The sequence below is a fragment of the Piliocolobus tephrosceles genome, chromosome 3, assembly GCF_002776525.5.
Source record: "Piliocolobus tephrosceles isolate RC106 chromosome 3, ASM277652v3, whole genome shotgun sequence".
Lineage (NCBI taxonomy): Eukaryota > Metazoa > Chordata > Mammalia > Primates > Cercopithecidae > Piliocolobus > Piliocolobus tephrosceles.
Genome location: NC_045436.1, coordinates 176,636,430 through 176,647,982, shown reverse-complemented (window position 1 = coordinate 176,647,982; position 11,553 = coordinate 176,636,430). Strand labels below are relative to the sequence as shown.

The 11,553-nt window shown below is 46.6% G+C and overlaps 1 pseudogene; it reads left to right on the top strand.

Moving 5' to 3' along the window:
• Positions 1–420: 420 nt before the first annotated feature.
• On the top strand, positions 421–4,333 carry LOC111539001 (annotated as a pseudogene).
• Positions 4,334–11,553: the final 7,220 nt, after the last annotated feature.

Here is an 11,553-nt window from a genome sequence, read left to right as displayed (position 1 = left end):
GCACACACAGACCCCAGCAGCAGGAACGCAGATGACACGCACGTAACATGGAAGCCACCCCTGCCGCCGCCACTCGGACGACAGCAGCAGCAGCCACAGCAGCAGCAGCCACAGCAGTAGCTGCCAGCGGAGCTGCACTGAACAAAGGTCATAGGAGCTGCGGCCCAGACGCCCGGACTTGACCGCCGCGAAGGCCAACCCCGGGAAGGGGGGTATGTTCTGTTTTGTGGTTTTTCTTTCAGACGCTACTAACGGATGTTGGGGATGTTTCTGACTATTATGAAGGCCAAAAGGCCTGTTGACTGGGACTACTTTTAACCCTTTCCTATTTGTTGAGAATGTAGCCATGTGACAGTAACTGAACATTGGTCTAAAGTCTTTCCAAAAGGTCAAGGTTCACAAGAACATCTGCTCAAATTCATGACCATGGGGCATATGAAGACCCCAGACTTTGATGACCTCCTGGCAGCATTTGACATCCCAGATACGGTCGATCCTAAAGCAGCTACTGAGTCTGGACACAATGACCATGAAAAGCCGCATGAAGCAGAACGCTCAGGGAGACGATGACTCCCACGCACCATCATCTTCCGACGTGGGTGTCAGTGTTATCATCAAGAATGTTGGGAACATCCACTTGGTCAAGGGCGGGGAGAAAGACGGCCATAACCCCACTGGCGATGGCCTACATAATGGATTTCTAACAGCGTCCTCCCTCGACAGTCACAGTAAAGATGGAGTGAAGTCCTTGAAAGGAGACGTGCCTGCCCCTGAGGTGACTCCGAAAGACTTGACGTTCAGTCAGTTTAGCCCGATCTCCAGTGCTGAAGTTTGATGAGGATGAGAAGACGGAGGTGGATGACCCCCTGACAAGGAGGACGTGCTAAGCTGCAGGTCCAACGTGCTGACAGGGTCGGCTCCCCGGCAGGGCTAGGATACGCTGAAGGCACTCGGAGGGGAAAACTCCAGCAAAACGGGACTCTCTACATCAGGCAATATGGAGAAAAAGAAAGTCGTTAAGAGAGAAGCAGAAGCCAATTCTATAAACCTGAGTGTTTATGAACCTTTTAAAGTCAGAAAAGCAGAGGATAAATTGAAAGAATGCTGGAAAACAGAGTCCTGGATGGGAAGCCGAGCTCCAACAAGAATGACACCAGCCTCCCTGGTGTTGTGCCATGAAGACAAAGTCATCCTCCAAGCTCTCATCCTGCATTGCTGCCATCGCAGCTCTCAGCCCTAAAAAGGCGGCTTCAGACTCCTGCAAAGAACCAGTGGCCAATTCGAGGGAATCCTCCCTGTTACCAAAAGAAGTAAACGACAGTCGGAGAGCAGCCGACAAGTCTCCTGAATCCCAGAATCTCATCGAGTGGACCAAAAAAAACAAAAAACAAAAAAAAAAAAAAACCACCCCTAAAGCAACAGGATAGTCCCAGAAGCATCTCAAGTGAGAACAGCAGCAAGGGCTCCCCGTCCTCTCCTGCAGGGTCCACACCAGCAATCCCCAAAGTTCACATAAAAACCATTAAGGCATCTTCTGGGGAAATCAAGACAACAGTGACCAGGGTATTGCCAGAAGTGGATCTTGACTCTGGGAAGAAACCTTCCAAGCAGATGGAGTCCCCGATAGCCTCTGTGACATCCATTCTTTCATCTCTAGCATCAGTCGCTGTCCTTTCCTCTCCCCCCAGGGTGCCTCTCCAGTCCGTGGTCATGACCACGTGGTCAGTTTCCCCTGCAGAGCTCATCCCCAAACAGGTCACAATCAAGCCTGTGGCTACTGTTTTCCTCCCAGTGTCCACTGTGAAGACGGCAGAATCCCAAGTCATTAATTTGAAGCTCGCTAACAACACCATGGTGAAAGTCAGGGTCGTATCTGCTGCCTCTGTCCTGAGCGCCAGCAGTGCCATCATTAAAGCTGCCAATGCCATCCAGCAGTAAACTGTCATGGTGCTGGCATCCAGCCTGGCCAACGCCAAACTCATGCCAAAGACTGTGCACCTTGCCAACCTTAACCTTTTGCCTCAGGGTGCCCAGGCCACCTCTGAACTCCACCAAGTGCTAACCAAACCTCAGCAACAAATAAAGCAGGCAATAATCAATGCAGCAGCCTCGCAACCCCCCAAAAAGGTGTCTCAAGTCCAGGTGATGTCGTCCTTGCAGAGTTCTGTGATGGAAGCTTTCAACAAGGTGCTGAGCAGTGTCAATCCAGCCCCTGTTTACATCCCAAACTTCAGTCCTCCCGCCAATGCAGGGATCACGTTACCGACACGTGGGTACAAGTGCTTGGAGTGTGGGGACTCCTTTGCACTTGAAAAGAGTCTGACTCAGCACTCTGACAGATGGAACATGCGCATCAAAGTAACGTGCAACCACTGTACAAAGAACCTCGTTTTTTACAACAAATGCAGCCTCCTTTCCCATGCCCATGGGCATAAGGAGAAAAGGGTGGTAATGCAACGTTCCCACTTAATTTTAAAGCCAGTCCCAGCAGATCAAACGATAGTTTCTCCATCAAGCAATACTTCCACTTCAACTTCCACTCTTTAGAGCCCTGTGGGAGCCGGCACACACACTCTCACAAAAATTCAGTCTGGCATAACTGGGACAGTCATATCGGCTCCTTCAAGCACTTCCATCACCCCAGCCATGCCTCTAGTTGAAGGCCCCTCCAAACTGTGTAGACATAGTCTACAATGTTTGGAGTGTAATGAAGTCTTCTAGGACGAGACATCACTGGCTACACATTTCCAGCAGGCTGCAGATCCGAGTGGACAAGACTTGCACCATCTGCCAGATGCTGCTTCTAATCCGGTGCAGTTATGTATCACACCAGAGAATCCGTCAGCACAAATCTCCCTACACCTGCCCTGAGTGCAGGGCTTTCTGCAGGTCTGTGCATTTCCAGTCCCATGTCACCAAGAACTGTCTGCACTACACAGGAAGAGTTGGTTTTTGATGTGTGCATTGCAATGTTGTGTACTCTGATGTGGCTGCTCTGAAGTCTCACAGTCAAGGTTCTCACTGTGAAGTCTTCTACAAGTGTCCTATTTGTCCAATGGCGTTTAAGTCTGCCCCAAGCACACATTCCCACGCCTACCTTCAGCACCCTGGCATCAAGATAGGAGAACCAAAAATAATATATAAGTGTTCCATGTGCGACACTGTGTTCACCCTGCAAACCCTGCTGTATCGTCACTTTGACCAACACATTGAAAACCAGAAGGCGTCTGTTTTCAAGTGTCCAGACTGTTCTCTTTTATATGCACAGAAGCAACTTATGATGGACCATATCAAGTCTATGCATGGCACATTGAAAAGTATTGAAGGGCCTCCAAATTTGGGTTTAAACTTGCCTTTGAGCATTAAGCCTGCAACTCAAAATTCAGCAAATCAGAATAAAGAGGACACCAAATCCATGACTGGGAAAGAGAAATTGGAGAAAAAAACTCCATCTCTTGTGAAAAATTTGATGGAAACCAAGAAAGTGGCCAGTCCTGGGTGGACGTGTTGGGAGTGTGACCGCCTGTTCACGCAGAGAGAGAGATGTGTACATATCCCACGTGAGGAAGGAGCACGGGAAGCAAGTGAAGAAGCACCCCTGCCGCCAGTGTGACAAGCCTTTCAGCTCGTCCCACAGCCTGTGCCGGCACAACCGGATCACGCACAAAGGCATCAGGAAAGTGTACGCCTGCTCACACTGCCCAGACTCCAGACGTACCTTTGCCAACCGGTTGATGCGGAAGAAGCACATCCAGCTGATGCATGGCATCAAGGACCCTGACCTGAAAGAAATGAGATGCCACCAATGAAGAGGAAGCAGAAATAAAAGAAGACACCAAGGTCCCCAGTCCCAAGTGGAAGCTGAAAAAACCGGTTCTGGAGTTCAGGCCTCCCAGAGGAGCAATCACTCAACCACTGAAAAAGCTGAAAATCAATGTTTTTAAGGTCCACAAGTGTGCCGTGTGTGGCTTCTCCATTGAAAACCTGCTGCAGTTCCACGAACACATCCCTCAGCACAAATCGGATGGTTCTTCCTACCAGTGCCGGGAGTGTGGTCTCTGCTACACGTCTCACATCTCTCTGTCCAGGCACTTCTTCATCGTACCCAGGTTAAGGGAACCTCAGCCAGTGTCCAAGCAAAATGGAGCTGGGGATAATAACCAACAGGAGAACAAACCCAGCCACGAGGATGAATCCCCCGATGGCATGTCAGACAGAAAGTGCAACGTGTGCGCAAAAACTTTTGAAACTGAAGCTGCCTTAAATACTCAACATTCCGACACACGGCATGGCCTTCATCAAATCCAAAAGGATGAGCTCAGCTGAGAAATAGCCACAGATGCTCCATGGGGAAAAATCCCTGTCCACATTGGAATAAAAAAGACATTTTTGTTACAAAAAGTTTGCAGTATAATAGAGTTAACAGTATATGTTGCAACATAGTCTCTTTCAACGTACCTTCCTTCAGCTCGTGGTATACATCCTCGATAAGTATTAAAACAGTATTTGAGTTTAAAAGAGTTTATATATATCTAAATGAATAACTTTTTATACTATTTGTTACATGTTTGTGTCAGTATTTAGTGGAAAACCATCTGAGTTGCTTTGGGTTAGAATTTTTCTTTTTGTACCGTTTCTTTAAAACAGTGTTCTTAGTAACAGGGGCAGTTCCTGAATTCAAATAAATCATTTTGTATGTTTGGATTTTGAATAGGTTAACAAATTACAGGCTAAAATAATGCCTTTTTTAGTGTTTTTAATTTTTAGAATTCACTACATAAATTGTAAGTAATTGTGGGTCTCAAAAACACTAGGAACTTTTAAGTGTCTTAGCACTTCCTCGATGTGCCTGCCCTGAGGGAGTGAGTTCACATTTGAGACAACTGCACTCCAGTATGGGCGTGCCTTTGCCTTCAGGCCACGCCGAAGGGTGTTTAAAGCAGCCTTGCAGGTCACTTCATTCCCAGCCGTGGATAAAAACTGAAGCCAGGAATCTAATAAGGAATGCTGATTTCCTCAATTCCATTTTGAGGAATGGGGAAAACTATTCAAAAGAAAAAAGAGGGACTAGTTTTCTGGGCAGATCTGCAAGGCTGGCTTTAAGAGCACAGGGAGGGAAAATAATGAAAGGGCTGGACTACTATAAAAGTTACAAACACGTAGTTAGACCAATAGATTTATAGAGTCAGGTTTTTGTCATGTAATTTATTAACTATTACAGAAACACAACTAAGAATATCAAGCATTTCTCTGGCTCTTGACAGAAAAAAAATCAGTTGACTTAACCCTTTACTGTCAAAAGAGTTAGTGTTTCCTGTTCTGGATGCTACTGCCAAACGTTCTGGTACTTAGAGTCGGGATGGACAACTTCAACCACCGACTTATCAATGCAACCGCCTGTGTATTGCAATTGGCAGTTACCTTAAGCGCTGAGCCACCTGGGTTTAGTTCAGCCATTTCAAGAGTATATTTAATGCTGGTAATTCTGCTTTATTAAAATGCAGCAGAGGTACTCTTCTGTCCCTTCTGTTTATAGTTCTCTGAGAGGGTTCTATTTTTTGGTTTTGTTTTGTGTTTTCTTTTGCATTTGATATCTTGTATTTATCCCTGAACATGTTTTGTACTTTTTTTTTTTAAGAAAAGGAATTCTTTTGTGTATATATAGATACTTGCATGATATACTGTAGTCAACGTTCAGTTCCTCGAAAGGTCTTGCTGCTGTCAGGTGTTAAGCACTCCATCCATCGTAACTGTGTGAAACACATTTCGTATGTAAATAAACATGGGACATTTGGCCCTTGAAAAAAAATTCTCATTTTACAAAAGGGGAAATTGAGACCCAGAGACTGGCCCAAGCTTATACAATGAGTTAATGGCAGACCTGGAACTAGAACCAGGGACTCCTGGCTGCCGCTCCCATGTTCTTGCCCCTGACACCAGACTATGCGAGAAATGTTGTCAATCACACACATTCTTCACAGGATTCATAGGGAAAGATTTGAAGACTCTTTCCTCTTCAGAGTGATCCTAACTCTTCCATTTCCTTGTGGTATGTTTCCATAGTCAGTTATTCGTTGTGTTCTAACCCTCAGCAGGTATCCAGAGCGAGTATGTTTCTAACAAACTGATTTCCATTTTAGTAAAAGAAATTTTAAAAATGAAACTAAGAAAGGAAAAGAAAGTAGGAGTCTCTTTCAAGGGAGCCTCCCTGATCAGTGATTTGGAGCTGGGGTTCTGACACATGTGGACGTAATGCTAAGGCAGTGGCGACTCCTGCAGAAAACTCTGCTGTGGATGTGCTTAAGGTTCTGACACGCTTCCAAAGAACTCCTACGGAATTCTTGAAACATTTGGATGGAATTTTTGCAAAGTAGCCTCACGGAATCTTTTATAAGCCCGCCTGTAAGTCCTGCTGCACTTCCTTCGGTTGCTCCTAGAATGTTCATGTCATCTGTGCCTCCTTCTCGTAGAATTTTTCCACAAGTCTGAGGGAATGTTCATAGAAGACCTATGGAGTTCTCAATGAATTTTCATGAAAACCTCTCAGAGTTGCCATGTGATCCTTAATGAATTCTCACAGAAACAGCATGGAATTCTTACTTGGAAGAGTCCCCCAGCTTCTATGGAATTCTTAACTAACCCTCATGGCATGCTAATAAAATTCCAAAGACATGTTCACAGAACTTGCATTAAATTATCTTAGAAACCACAGAAAGGACTCCAAGAAAATGTGCAGAATTCCTCGGGAACAATAACGAGTCTCCAAACTATCAAGAATAAGATGGGTCCAGTCCTCAGGGCACTTTGTCCTAGGATTCTTAGAGTGGGTGTCTTCACTAAATGTGATGAGAAGGCAGGCGCAGATGTGTCTCAAGCTGTAACTTCTGATTTGAGCAGCAGGGAAGGAGCAGGTCCTCTCGGTGTAAGATGAGGGATTTTCTCATCAAATATTTTCCCATCCCACTTTGTACTGTCACACGCCAAAGCCAGCTCCACACAGGGTCTAGCAGCAGTTGAACGGAGTGTCTCCATCCAGTCCTTTATGTTATTAATCTATCCCCAGCCCCTCCCTTTGGAGCCTCGGGCTGTCCGTGGATGTTCTCCCAATCATTAATTAAGCCCGAGTCAATTAAGAGCCCTGGATGCTGGCACATTATGGGCACCATCTATTGATGTAACATAATTCTTTTCAGGTTAGAATCCATGCAGGGCTGGATTTTCATTGAACCCACCCCAGAGCCTGCTGTTACAGGACAATACCCTGGGTTTTGCAAGCCTGGCCTCCACAGAAACTGGATCCCAAGGGGCTCGGCATGGGGGACAGTACTGCCACACAAAGGAGATGCCCCGGGAGGTCAGGGAGGCAGCCAGGCAGCGCTACCCTGCCTTCAGCACACAAGCATCTGCCAAGGCCTGGCCTGCTCTGAGCCTGCCTGGCCCTGTCCCAAACTCTGGGCCTGGCAGCCGAGGCCCGACAAGCTGGTTAAGGCGGCCAGTACAGAGGGTCTTTGGCCTTCATGCCTGGTTTGCTGAGCAGCCCTGGATGAGCCTCTGGAGCTCCGTGAGCTCTTCTCCACTCTTAGCTGGGCTGGCTCCAGCTGGTTCCTGAGGACTCAACTCATGACAGCTGCTCCCCAGGGAAGCCCCGGGTAAGCTCAGTGGCCCTGCTTCATGCTTTCAGGGCCCCTGGCATGAATCACAACTCAAGCTCATTAAGTGTGGGATGAATCGCTTAGGGGCTGGGCTCCCAGCAGGGCAGAGACTGTGCCTTTTTTATTGCTGACTCCACAGTGCCAAGGCCGTGCACGGCACACATGGGGGTGCGATAGATGTTTGTTGAATGAATGAATGATGACAATCCCAACAATGCCATGATAATCATAAGAATAGTGGCTAACGCTTAGGGAGTACTTTCTATGCCTGGCACTAGTCTAAGTCTTTCCATGCATTAAATGCATTTAAGGAAAGAATGAATACACTTGGAATGCCCTGGTGTGGAATATTTATAAGCATAAATTAATGCTAAGTACCTACTACGTGCCAAGCACTGCACTTGGCACTTTTTCCTTTTTATAATTCAAGGTTGAATTTGCTGGATGAGTTTCTTTTCAGGTGGCCGGGCAGCCTGTGGCTAGTTCCTGAGGACATGTGTGGTTCTGAAATCAATGAAAATCCAGAGTCAAAATCAGTATCAATGACAGTCCCAAATTCCCTACCTTGTTTTATGCTTTAATGCTTACATCAGGTCCCTGGGACACCCCGAGCTGCGAGGGAAGCTGGAAAGGGAGGACTCCATCTTTGCAGCCTCTGTGATGGAGGGTGGGCCAGAAAGAAGCTGTGCTGTTGGGAGGGCCCTGGGTCAGTGGCTGCTGCAATCCTGGGAAGAGACGAGGGTGTGAGCTCTGGCCTTGGAGGCAGCAGGGCCAGCTGCCCAGCCTCTCTAAGCCTGGGCTTGCCTCCTTTGCAAGAGGAAGGAAGCTGTGCTAAGGGTACCAACTCCAGATCCTGGAGTAATGCAGACGCTCAACACTTCTTACTGCCTTCGCAATGGTTACCACACCCACCTGTTACCTGGACTTAATGTCCTTAATCATTCTGTTTCAATGGCCTCAACTTTTAAATACTCTAATCTCATCCCAAGCAATAGTATCAATGAAATCACAGTTTGGATGTGTGTGGAAAAGACCTCAGTCTTTCCACAATAATCGCTCTCCCCTTCTTCCCTGTGGAAGAACTTCTTTTTTCTTTGCTGGCCACAGAGTAGCTTGGAATAAAGGTTCCCCATCCTGGCTTCTCTTAGAAGGAAAAGTGTGGGTGTTTTGTTTTTGTAAATGTTTTTAGAGATGTGGTCTTGCTATGTTTCCCAGGTTGGTCTCAAACTCCTGGCCTCAAGAGATCCTCCAGCCTTGGCCTCCCAAAGTGTTTGAATTACAGTCATGAGCCACCATATCCATCTCACTAAGTGTGGTTTTATAGCATGTCCTCACCAGTGGGATGTAAGTGTGAGTTAAAAGAGAGGAATGTATCTTTCTCCTTTCCTGTTCTCCTTGCTGGTGTCTGGAATATGGGCATGATAGCCAGAGCAGCAGCAGCCAGATTAGACCATGAGGTGACCTTGAGAGTGGAAGCCCTGCATAGCAGAGCACCAAAATAGAAAGAGATGGTCCTTGATCTTGTGGCATGCTGTAGTAGTCTGTTTTCATTTGGCTATAAAGAACTACCTGAGACTGTGAAATTTGTGAAGAAAAGAAGTTTAATTGACTCACAGCTCTGCAGGCTAAACAGGAAACATGACTAGGAGGCTTCAGGAAAGTTACAATCATAGCAGAAGGTAAAGGTGAAGTAAGGCATGTCTTACCATGCGGCAGGAGAGAGAGACAGTGAAGGAGGAAGTGCCACTTTTAAACCACCAGATCCCATGAGAACTCACTCACCATTGTGAAAACAGCATGGGGGAAACCACCCCCATAATTGAATCACCTCCCACCAGGCCCTCCCTCAACACATAGAGATTACAATTTGAGATGAGATTTGGGTGGAAATGCAGCCCCAAATCATGTCATTCTACTGCTGTCCCCTGTCCCCTCCCAAATCTCATGTTCTTTTCACATTTCAAAACACAATCATGCCTTCCCAACAGTCCCCCAAAGTGTTAACTCATTTCAGCATTAACCCAAAAGTCCAAGTCCAAAGTCTCATCTGAGACAAGGCAAGTCTTTTCCACCTATGAGCCTGTAAAATAAAAAGTAAGTCAGTTACTTCCAAGATGCAATGGGGTTACAGGAATTGGGTAAATCTTCCAGTTCCAAATGGGAGAAATTGGCCAAAACAAAGGGACTACAAGCCCCATGCAAGTCAGAAACTCAGCAAGGCAGTCATTAAATCTTAAAGCTGTGAAATGATCTCCTTTAACTCCATGTCTCACATCCACGGCATGCTGATGCAAGGGGTGGGCTCACAAGGCCTTGGGCAGCTCCACTTCTGTGGCTTTGTGGAGTACAGACCCTGAGGCTGCTTTCACAGGTTGGCATTTAGTGCCTGTGGTTTTTCCAGATGCATGGTGCAAGCAGTCAGTGAATCTACCATTCTGGGGTCTGGAGGATCATGACCCTCTTCTCACAGCTCCACTAGGCAGTGCACTAGTGGTGACTCTGTGTGGGGGCTCCAATCCCACATTTCCCCCTCTGCACTGTCCTAGTAGAAGTTCTCCATGAGGGCTCCACCCCTGCAGCAGACTTCTGCCTGGGCATCCAGTTGTTTCCATACATCTTCTGAAATCTAGGAAGAGGCTCTCAAACGTTAACTCTTGCATTCTGTGCACCTGCAGGGCCAACACCACATGAAAGCCACCAAGGCTTAGGGCTTGTACCCTCTGAAACAATAGCCGAAGCTGTACCTTGGCTCCTTTTAGCCATGGCTGGAGCTGGAGCAGCTGGGAAAAAGGGCACAGTGTCCTGAGGCTGTATAGAACAGTGGGGCCCTGGGCTTGGCCCAGGATGCCATTTTTTCCTCCTAGGCCTCTAGGTTTTTGATGGGTGAGGCTGCCATGAAGGTCTCTGAAATGCTCTGGAGACATTTTTCTCATTGTCTTGGCTATTAACATTAGGCTTCTCTTTACTTATGAAAATTTCTGCAGCCAGTGGCTTGAATTTCTCCCCAGAAAATTGGTTTTTCTTTTCTAGCACATGGTCAAGCCTCAAATTTTCCAAACTTTTATGCTCTGCTTCCCTTTTAAACATAAGTTCCAATATCAGATTATCTTTGTGAATGCATATGAGTATATACTTTTAGAAAAAGGTTACCTCTTGAATGTTGTGCTGCCTAGAAATTTCTTCCACCAGATGACCTAAATCATCTCTCTAGAGTTCCACAGATCTCTAGGGCAGGGGCAAAATGCTCCCAGTCTCTTTGCTAAAGCATAGCAAAAGTGACCTTTACTCCAGTTCCCAATAAGTTCCTCATCTCTGTCTGAGACCACCTCAGCCTAGACTTCGTTATCTCTGTCACTATCAACATTTTGGTCAAAACCATTTAACAAGTCTTTAGGAAGTTCCAAACTTTCCCACATCTTCCTGTCTTCTTCTGAGCCCTCCAAACTGTCCCATCCTCTGCCCATTACCCAGTTCTAAAGTCACTTCCACATTTTCAGGTTATCTTTATAGCAGTGCCCCATTTCTGGTACCAATTTTCTGTAGTAGTCTGTTTTTACACTGCTATAAAGAACTACCTGAGGATGGGTAATTTATGAAGAAAAGTGGTTTAACTGACTTACAGTTCCACAGGCTTAACAGGAAGCATAACTGGGAGGCCTCAGGAAACTTACAATCATGGCAGAAGGTGAAGGGGAAGCAAGGCATGTCTTACCACAGCAGCAAGAGGGAGAGAGAAGGGGGAAGTGTCACTTTTAAACCATCAGATCATGTGGGAACTCACTATCACAACAACAGCATGGGAGAAACCACCCCCATGATCCAGTCACCTTCCACCAGGCCCCTCCTGCAACACTGAGGATTACAATTTGAGATGAGATTTGGGTGGGGACACAGAGCCAAA